This window comes from Urocitellus parryii, chromosome 3, assembly GCF_045843805.1.
Source record: "Urocitellus parryii isolate mUroPar1 chromosome 3, mUroPar1.hap1, whole genome shotgun sequence".
Lineage (NCBI taxonomy): Eukaryota > Metazoa > Chordata > Mammalia > Rodentia > Sciuridae > Urocitellus > Urocitellus parryii.
In genome coordinates, this window is record NC_135533.1 from 153,522,534 (window position 1) to 153,533,950 (window position 11,417).

General features: G+C 39.8%; 1 pseudogene; it reads left to right on the top strand.

Annotated features, from left to right (window-relative positions):
- Positions 1–1,757, top strand: LOC144253801 (KH domain-containing RNA-binding protein QKI-like; annotated as a pseudogene).
- Positions 1,758–11,417: the final 9,660 nt, after the last annotated feature.

Consider the following 11,417-nt stretch of genomic DNA (forward strand, 5'->3'; position numbering starts at 1 on the left):
ATGGTAATCCCAGATAACCTGATGCAGTTGGTGAAAGACAAGAAGCTCTTGAGCATCCTGTCCAAATTCTGAGGGATCTTCCACCACCTTCGTCGGCTGCCAGAGAAAGGAATTAGCAGACTACATAAAGTCATGTACACACATTAAATGGCAGTACAAAAAAGAAAAGGAGTGCAAAATTTCCTAATTATGTGGGGCCTATTATTCAGTTATGAGAGAAACTAAATGTGTCTGTAGAGGATATTCTGATTTTTGCGACTCCAAAATGGTGTGACCACTTTGGAAAGCAGATTGGAGATTCCTTAGAAAATTTTCAATGGAATCACCATTTGACCCAGCATTCCCACTCTTAGATGTATACACCAAAGACTTAAAATCACACCATAGTGATGCAGTGATATCAGTGTTCATAGCAGCTTAATTCACAGTAGCTAAACTGTGGAAACAATCTAGATGCCCTTAAACATTTGAATGTATAAACAAACTGTGGTACATTTGCAGAATGGAATATTCCTTAGCCTTAAAGAAGAATGAAATATAGCATTGACAGATAAGTGGACAGAGTTGGGAATATCATGGAACAAAATAAGTCATTCCCCAAAAGCCAAAGCCCAAATATTTTCTCTGATAAGTGGATCAGGTCCATAATATTCTGGGGGAAAGTCAAGAGAATAATGGGAAATTTTGGATTGAGCAGAGGAGAGGAGGTGGAGGGGAGGGTGTATGGGGGCAAGATGGTTGAATGAGAAAGACATTACTACCCTTAGTAGGTATGATTTAATGAATGGAGTGACTCTGCATCATCTACAACCAGAGAAATTAAAATCTGTGCTCTGTTCGGGAAAAAAAATCCAAAATATCTAGATTTTAATTTTCTTGGTAGGATCTTTGGCCCAGAGGATTCACAGCCAAAGAGCTACAGGCAGAAGCTGGAGGTAAAACAATGGCCATAGGCAAAGCCTCAAAGATAAAGAGAAGGAGGAGCAAGATAGAGCAAACTGAATTGGAAGCATATACATGAAGATTCAGATGTACTAATCACTGTGGAAGTTGTTCAGAATAGAGCAAAGTAAACTATAGAGGGCCATTGAAGAATTGAAGCAAATACTGGTACCTGCAGCAGAATGGGAAAAATGTTAAAACTGAGTTAAAATTATAGAACCTTTATTTTATCCATCTTTAATAAAATTTTGAGAACAAGGTACATCCATGATGTGTCACTGTGTTGGGCAAACTTAAGAAGATGCAGTTGATGAAACTTCTGATTCTGAATGACACCTGCAGAGGTGCCAACACTAAATCATCTACCCTTGCCTTTTCTCTTGTTGCAACAGCCCAGGCTGCTCCTAGGATCATACCTGGGGCTGCACCTTTTCTCTCACCAGTGACCCTGAGTACTCTTCTCCAGCTGACCCTACCATAATACCTTTGATCAGACAAATACAGACCTCTGTCATGCCCAAAGGAACTCCTCACATTGATGCTGTGATAGCCCCTCCAGGGCCAGAGGCTGGGTTGATCTACACACCCTACAAATACCTGACACGTTGGCACCAGCCACTTCAGTTCTTGAGTGCCCTTTGAACCCAATGGTGTATGAGGTGCAGTGTCCTACTAAAGTTCAAAGGCACAGTGTGTGTGTCCATCCTTTCCAAAGGATTGTGACTGAAGGTGGAGCTGACACTGGCAACTCACCTATGAACTTCTTATCTCTGAACTCTTTGCCCAGTAATGACCTGACCATGCCTGCCTGCTGATCACTTAAATGGTTATTGCCTTTCCTTGCCTGTGGTCATTGCAGCAGGTAACATTGACAGTGAAAAATGACACTATAATTTCTTTCATCTTCATGTCAAATATATTTAATCTGAATATTTTGTATGTTTATCAAATATTTTGTATGTTTTATTATCGGGAAAGTAAATTTATGAAATAATAGATGAGTAACATTTATGAGTAATGTTGGCTCTGAACAATTTTTGAAAACTTAGTTGACAAAATATTGAACCAATGAAAAAGAAGCATGAATTTTGAAATCTGAATGCATTGGTTCTCAGTACTCTTTCTCTTACATATTTTTTTAGTTATCAATGAACTTTTATTTTATTTATTTATATGTGGTGCTAAGAATCTTACCCAGTGCTTTACATAGGCTAGGCAAGTGCTCTATCATTGAGCTATATCCCCAGCCCATCATTTAAAAAAAGTAACATTTTTAGTTGCAGATGGACACAATGCCTTTATATTATTTATTATATGTAGTGCTTAGGATAAAACCCATGGCCTCACACATGTGAGGTAAGTACTCTACCACTTAGCTATAATCCCAATCCCTGTATCATCATTCTTTATTGAATTTACTTCTTATTAAAGTATATAGTTTTAAGACATATTTTTACAGTATTATGTAATTTTAGCATGGTTAGATTGGAGTGATGCCTATATGTTACCATAGAGCAGACATTTATATTTTGTCTAGACTTTATTATTATCTTGGTAGTTTTCATGCTCTCTCTATATAGAACCCAACCTATTTCCAATGAGAAACATGTCATTTAATGTATTTATCACCATTGGTACAAGTTTATAATGTACGTTTCCAACTTGTTTTATATGTATGTGATATATTACAAAAAAAATTCTTCTTGAGAAAAGGATACAAAAATGTAAAACCACAATATTTATAAATGAAAATTGCCAATTGTTTCCCAGCCCTTTCTTATATTGGGTGTCTTGAGATTCAGTTAGCTAATGAATGGATCAATTAATTAAACACTTACGAAATTTAGTTGGGATTTCACTTAGCTTGCAATATAATTATTCATTTTATTTCACCTACTCACCCACATTGTTAATTTAGTGAATGTTATAATACCAACCTGAAAAACAACCTAAAAAGCAAACTGAGGGGTATGGGAGGAGAGTACTGATGGTGATGGGGGTCACCAGGGTAACTACTTTGTAATTCATTGAGATCTACCTCAGGCATATCTACCTCTTTTCAGTGTGTCTTATTTTATAGAATGAGTTGAAAAAGCAACTCTTATCAAGGAAATATAATTTTATATAAAAATTTATCAAGAAGGACTAATATTAAAATTATTATCAAACACACAAAACTGTAAATTCTATACATAATAGACTGTTATGTCTTTGGAACCATAAAAACAACTCCTGCTCCAAGTCTTGCTGGCTAATTCCAGGTGCTGTGCACTATAGATGTCATCTCTCCTGTGTTCCAGGGCCGAAATTACTTCTCTCCCAGGTGTTTTACAGGGTCTATAACACAGAATCAGGTAAAAAGGTCACTTTGGATGAGTTGCTGGCCACAGAGAGTGGCCAGGACCACAATTGTTCTCAGGAAATGCAAGATGAATTTGGGCCCTAATCTCTCCTGGGGTCTGGGCAGGGAGCACTGAGGCTGGTATGCTGCCCTCAGCTGAGAGTGTTGTCTGTGGGAAGAGTGTCTATGAATGTCCTCAGGAGGAAATTCTTCTGAAGCTGCTCCCATAGAGAGTAAACAGGAGGCAATGGGAAGGGTTCTCTAGGACATTTGGGTGTAAAGGCTGAGTAGCACACACCTGGGACCCTGAGGAGCAGCACCTGTGATGACACAGGGTGGAGCAAGGACCCTGGCTCCTCCAGCCCTACCCTCTTTAGCTGTATCTTCAGAGAGCTCCATGCACTGATTTTAACCAAATTGTACCTCCCCTTGCATAGCCATGGTCACATGCAACTGGGGACACTTGAGTGCTCTAATTTCTTCTGATTCACTGCATAAAGTACAACAAAAAAATTTAAGAAACCAATGGAGAATATTTTAATTTTGACCTCTGCTCTCCCTCCCATTTTTTTCCACACTCAAATTGCCACTTCCTAAACTGTTTCATCACTTTTGCTGCATTGAGCCCACATTTTAAACCAGGAGAGGGCCCCTGGAAACAATTCATGTTATGGGAACAACTTTCCAACTGTGTAATCTTGACCTAGGAAAGGAAGGGTAAATTCATGCATGCTCAGAACCAGCAAAGGCAGGAGAACCCAGCTATTCAGTGGTCAGTAAAATAGAACCAGATTGTTTATGTCTCATGCATCAGGCAACAACTCAATATTTCTGAAGCCCCCTGCACTCAAGCTCAGTACATGGACATGCAGTATTGCTCAGCATGATTCAGTGGTGTGGCCTGTGGTCAAAACCAGGGCAAGACAAAGAATGCTAGTGCAGAGAGATTTAACAGAAATTAAAGGTCCAAGGACCTCAAAGATCTGAATGAGGATAGCACATTCAGAAAAGTCATAAATGTGGGAAATATGAAACATATAAAAGCTACAAAAGCTATACATAAGAAAGGATAAATAAGAGAACCAATAGGAAATCAATTACGTACAGATTTCTGGTCCTTTACTCCTCCTCTTTCTCCTCCTCCTTTTCTTCCTCCTTCTCCTCCTCCTCCTCCTCCTCCTCCTCCTCCTCCTCCTCCTCCTCTTCCTCCTCCTCCTCCTCCTCCTCTTCCTCCTCCTCCTCCTCTATGTCTTCTCTGTGGACCATGGCCATGATGGTGATGATGTGGCCTTAGAAAAAGGAAAGGCAGAGTTAAAGTCAAGGTAAGAACTGAATTGCTCCTTTTCCTGGTGTTCTAGAACCCACAGTCAAAGCTCTCCATTCTTCCTCTTGTCTGCATTCCTGTCTCCTGGCCTCCATCACCTCACCTCTGCAATGAGAAATAGATCTAGCATCCCAAGAGCTCTTTTCCAGTTCACATTCTGCCACTGTACTTGGTAGGGATTCTGAGTCATCCTGTTCCTCCAAGAGGCAGCCACAGTCTCCCTGATTTTCTGGACTTAGGCCTCTTAAATACAAGCAAATTCAGATTTTCCTCCTAGTCCCAGGGCTTGGGAATTAGATGAAGACTTGAGGTTAGAAACATGTTCAAGGAGGAACTTCTCTCCATTCTTTTACAGGAGAACACAGTGGCCTATTCAAGGAGAACTGAAACAATTTTCTTTTAAGTCTCCCACATTTGGGAGTTTATTTCAACCAGAAATAGACAAAACACAGAAGAGAAAGTGCTGCTCTAAAAAGAGAACATTCAGAGTGGAATTGTGACTTCATACTCACTGCTTATCACTAGTGAGAGCTTCAATTACAGGTTTTCAAAGTGCTTCTAAGAAAGTATGTCCCACTAGATTCTTTCCATTGTCGATCAAACCTAAAGTGCAGATCTTATTTCTTTCATGCATGATGCAAAAAAATAATCAATAATGAAAGCCAAGCTACTTGATGTTTATTAGAGGCGAATTTAGGACAGAATGGGACTTAACATGGAAGATTGTGTTTAACTGGCAAAGCAAAAGTTGTCTTCTTATGAACAGGATGTCAGAAGGTCTACTAACTCTTATTTTTTATGAAGATAACACATATTTCTGTTTATTTCTATTTTATTCCCATTTCTCATTTCCCACATGAGTAGGTGAACTCAAACCCTACCAGGAAACCTTTCCCATTTTGCCATACCCCAAGGGCTGTTCCTACCTGCAGGCTCTTCCTCATCACTGCTGGAATCATATTCCTTGTTCCATAAAGAGCCTTTAGAGACACAGACACCATCAACAGAGTTACTTAAGATTGACTCATGCTTTCTTCTACACAATTAAGCTTATGATGGTTGCTAGGGTTGGATGTGTTTTATCCCACACTGGATTGTGTGATTGAGGCTTGGTTCTCAGTATGGCCACAATGAGATTTGTGAAATCTGTGTGAGGAAGGGTCTGCTTGGAGGTGTTGAGGACATTTGACGGTATGAGAGTCAGAAGTAAGAATATAGATTCTCAAACCCTTGTTAGATCCTGTTATATAAGAAGAGCAAATGAATCATCTGATCCTTGCTGGCTTCCTGTCTCCCCATGTGATGTCTCCCTCCTGAACCTGCATCCCTGCTGACACCACCAATCATGCAATGCACATAAGAGGGTATTGACTAAAGCCAAGTGTTTGCCAGTGCCATGCTTTTGTATCTCCAGAACTGTAAGCTAAACACACCCAACTGTATAATTTATTCAGTTTCTGGGTTTCCTTATTAGAAAGAAAAACATAGTGATACTATTATTAATAGTCAGGATCATCCTCATCTCTGTTCTGGGTTCTCAGACCCTCTCTGAGTTCTGGGGAGTCAGAGGCCTCAAACAGGATGCTGCAAACAATTGCAAACCTTCTAATGAGAGAGTGGAGCTGTAAGGAGTCAAATTTTAACTACTTTCTTCCATTGGAACATTATCACTGTCTCCTTGAAACAGACCAAGCTGACATGCAAACTGTAATGCCAACAGTTTCAGGAATATAAACACCAGAATATATACTGTGCCATCATCAGACCAGCTGCTCACAAGACAAAAGGAAATGTTCTCTGCTTTATGCACATGGGTCTACTGGCCACTTTGAAAGTTTTGTTTTAAAATTAAAATAAAATTTAAAATACTGTTACTTTGGATGGCCAAGACCTGGAGTTCAAAGATGAAGCAGGCAATAATTTCCTTCCCCTGGGTTTCCTTGGACAGCAGTTTGCCAGCATGTTCTCACTCCTCATACTCCTCATTTATAAGTAGTCTGTGGAGTCATGCAAAAGTGAAAAGTGCCAGGAACTCTCTGAGGGCCTGAGGAATCCACATAAACAAAGTCAACACTAAGATCCAGATGGCTCTGCACAAGGTCAAGCACGTCCCACCTAGAGCTCATGAGATATGTGTGTGAAAAGCTTGGACACAATGCTATCTTCTTAATTTACCTACTGATTCTGGCTGGTCCTGGTCAGATCCCAGGTGGATACCTGGTTCATTGTAGAGCCCCACACGCTTGACAAGTGAGATCTTAGCATAGAGTTGCATTTATCAAATGATGACATGGACTAAGATGAAGACACTCTGCCCAGAGAGGAGTTCAGAGATGAGAAGGAGTGATGACCACAGAGGTTCTACCCTCAAGGTGACCAGTCAGTGTCAGTATCCATGTATGTATGAATAGAAGGACCTAGACAGCATTTGAGACTGACAGTATGAAGACCTATCCTATATACTGTCAATGTGATATCCTGCAGGCCACACAGGGGGCAGCACAGATCCAAACTAGGGATCGGACAACACTGCTGTGTCGAGCTGGACCTTCACTAGAGCCCACCTTTTGCTCTGTAACTAGATGAGCTGCAGTTGTGCTGATCAGGCCCCATGAAAATCCATCAAGTTAAAACATGTTTCTACAAAGAAATGTCTACAAAAAGACCCAATAAGGTAGCTTTCAGTGTCAGTTGGAACATGCAGCCCTTCCTTAGCTACAGTAACCTCTGGCCTGTGTATCTCCTCTGTCTCAGATACCCCCTCACTATAAGGGAGCATAGTGTATTGGTGGACCTGAGGGTCACTGTTAAGGATTGGCCCTGTCCAGAAACTTGTGCCTAGAATGGGGATTGGAAGATGAATTGTGACACCTCTCACAGAAAATGTATATGAATGGGAAAATTTTTCATGAGTGAAGTGTTGTGAACAATCACATGCACTGACTAAATACAGGGCCTACTGACAGGTGAGGTTTGCTATTAAATGAAGTTGCTACTGGTGCAGTGACAGGAATGAACCCGAGCTTTTTCCTTATAGAGTGTCATGAAAATTTTCTGGGTTTTGATGGGAAATGTTTTGCATGTTAATTGAGGTATTGGTGTGGATGAACTGCACACATGGAAAGTTTACAGTTTGATCTATTTACACATATACAAAATCATGATCTAATGGAGATGGCTTGTTTTGTTTAAACATGTGGACATTGGCATCTTGGCATGTATATATCTAGAGAAACAACAAATGTGCAAAAACAAACACAAAGGCACACTCAGAATCATGTTGCATGAATGCACACAGAGACACATGTATAAAACTCTCATTGACCTAACCACTTTGCTCAACTCACACAGGTGCTTCAAGGAAATATGCAGAATGCCATAGATTTTTTTTTAATTAATTTGGACCGCAACCCCCTCACTTCTCATTCTTAAGGAGGTAGTGGAATCATTGAGACTCTACACTCAAAAGGAAGGAAGACTCTCTGACTCTTGGCATCATCTACATTTTGCAACAGGAAGAGAGTGAGGCCAGGATACATACCAACTATGGATCCTCTTGAATCCTCCTGTAAATACGAAAAGGAGTCACTATGAAGATCAAGCCATGCTCTGTACCTTGTGCTCAAGTCTTTTGTTTACTTGGTGACATTAGAAAATCCAATGAGAATGTGGGCAAATAAAGGGAACACATAGCAAATGCACTCTCACCAAATGACACAAGCTTTTCTAGGGGATTTGTGTCACAGGTCTATATTAGGTGATAATTAAGGAATTTGATGGCCAGGAGGGAAAACCACAGCCAGGCACAAAGCTTGCAATCATACAGGGTGTAGTTAATACTGTTTCTTGTTAATGCTGCCTTCAGTGAGGTCTCATTTGGCAACAGACACCCTGGTGAGAATCTGCACACTCAGGAAATTGTGTATGTCATCTCAAGGAAACCATATCATATTACAAGAGAAAGAGAAACTAAAGAGCAACACTTGGATTTCAGAGGAAGATAAGCAACCTTACCATGTCTTTTGATGGGGTCTCTCTACTCTCGCTTTCTTCAGGCATGAACTCCACCATGCCATTTGGGGAAACTAGGAGGATGCAGAATAATGATTAGTATACTGATTTATTGCTTATGAATAGTTCAGGGCATTTCTTGATATGGACATCAGTGAAAATATACAGCAAAGATAAGAACAAGAATGAATGAGAAGCACAGCCTTTGGGTTTGCAGTAGATTGGAACCAGGTGTGATATGTGTGTTTCTTATTTTGTACCTTTAGAGGTATTTTTGTCTCTAGAGATGACCACTGAGGCCACTTTAAAAGTATGCAAAATATTTCACATCTCTGTAGGAGATTAGTTAATACTAATATATTGTAATCACCTGCAATGTGTTATATAGCTAAATGATGTATACAGTTCCCTATCTCAAAGCATCACCATCAGGATAATTTCCTGAATTCTTAAAGCTTCTTTCACTTACAGAGTGAAGAACCTGTACTTTTGGCTCAGCAACATCTCTATCTACAGAGAGGGCATAGTAACCACAACTTTACATTTGGGTGTCATGAAGTGGGAAGAAATTATATCAAACAAATCATACATTAGTGTGGGTTTTTATTTTTAGAAAATAGATGCTTGTTCTGGGCATGTTAGAAGAGAATTTCTGAGGAAGCTCCCATGGCCTCACAAACACATACACAATTATTACACATGGACATGCTCAGAGATACCGCCCCATGCTCATTCACATAAATGCACACCACCCAAAAGACAGCTGTTTCAGGATCATGGTAGATGGCCACAATCCTTCACTGGACTATCTCTTTGTCACCATATCCCAATCCTCATTTCCAAACAAAATCTAAATCCAGGATAACTTTTTACATAGAAACAGGAAGGAATGTCTGACCTATCTAAATACAGAGGTTTTCCTCAGCGTGTTAGGGAGTTGAGAATACTTACTTTGGTCATTTGTTGCAGAGGCTACCTGTAGTTACAGAAAGGAAGACAGTGTGAGCAGGAGATCATTTTCACAAGTCTACTGTTGGCTATGGTGACATTAGTTAACTAGATGGGAAACAGCATTTGGGGCAAAGATCACAAAGTAAGGCAGAGGGCATCTGTGAAAAGACATGAGCTTTGCGTGAGGGATTTCTCAGGTACAATTTGATGACATGCACAAAATTCTTTTTCTATCAAGGAAAAGTGCCACTGAAGAAAATGCTCACTACAATCATTTGACAATGGTTGTTCTCATATGTGAATGTCATCTTGAATCATTCTCACAGGGAATAGATGAGCAGTTGTAATTCCACCACCTATGAGTCACCTATAATGAACACTGTCATATTTTCATGCAGGAATTTGAATTAAAAGGAATAAAACAACACTTATATCTTAGACAAAGAAGGGTCACATTACCTCAGCAACAGAATTTTGTTGGTCTCCTCCCAAATCAACAGATGCCACCTCCATGATGACTTTATAGCAATCTAGGGAAATATAGAGTAACTGTCAGTATATCGTTTTGCTGAAGAAACACTCCAGGGGCTTCTTAACTGTGGACATGGGTCTAGAGTGTATGGAGATGGTTGTTTAACACACACAGGCTCAATTACTGCTGGAACATGAGTGTTTCTGAATGGCAAGAGAAGGAGCATAGCAGGAAACAAAACAAAATAGACAAAAAATGGAAGGAACTACAATGAGAAATTAAATATTCTACTGTTACACTAGAAGGTTTCAGTATTCCTTTATAACACTTGACAGATCCATCAGGAAGTAAAGAAAAAGTATACTTTTGAATCAATCATTTCTGTTATGGGTCAAATTACTTCCTCGCAAATACATGTTTAAGTTCTAAACATGGTTAAGTTAGAACTTAAACAGTACCTCCAAATTTTACTGGGTTTGAAATGAGAGTCATTGTGATCTTAGCAATTAAAAAGTATCCTCTTTGAACAGGGTGCACCCATTCCCCAAATAGGGCATCTGTTCTCATGAAGATGGGGCACATTCATGAGAGACTAATGCCATGTGATGATGCAAGCAGAGAGTAAAGTGCTGCAGTTGAAAACCAAGCAGATCAAGGATGGCCACCAAACCAGTAACAGTTAAGATTGGGCAGAAAAAAATCCTTCCTTAAAGTTTTCAGAAGTAGCATGTTTCTGCTAACAGGTCAATGTGGGATTCCTAGGGAATAGAGCTCTAAGATAGTACACTTGCATTACTTCAACCCAAGAAAGCTGGTACTTAGACATGGCAACCCTAGGAATTTACCAAAACCATTATCAATCACATAGATCTATTTGGCATTTGCACAAATACTTCATACAACAGTGAGAGAATAAAATTTGTTTTCAAGTTACATGAGGTATTCATCAAGATGAAATATATTTTGGCCCCAAACATTCCTTGGCATGTTGAGAAATTGTGCAAATTTGCTGTCAGGAGAAGAGAAGTTGGCAAATTGGAGGAAGGATGCACCCACGACAGTTCTTCAGTGCCAGACTTAGAAGGCAAGAAGACTGCTTCTCAGTGAGAGGGGAACTAAAGGAAGTCACCAAAACTTAATAGTGAATGGAAAAAAATCATACAGGCATATAAAGTCAAAAACTCAAGCAAACGAAATAATACATTACAAGACAGAAGGAAATTTAAGATAGAGAGAACCTTTATTTTTTGCAGCTCCACAACCTGTAATGCAAACAGCGTGAATACTCCTTCCTCTCAGGTGGGCAAAAGAGGGGTTTCACTAAAACTCAATAGTGGACACTCAGGGAGTCTCAGAGAATCAGAAACTTGGCTACA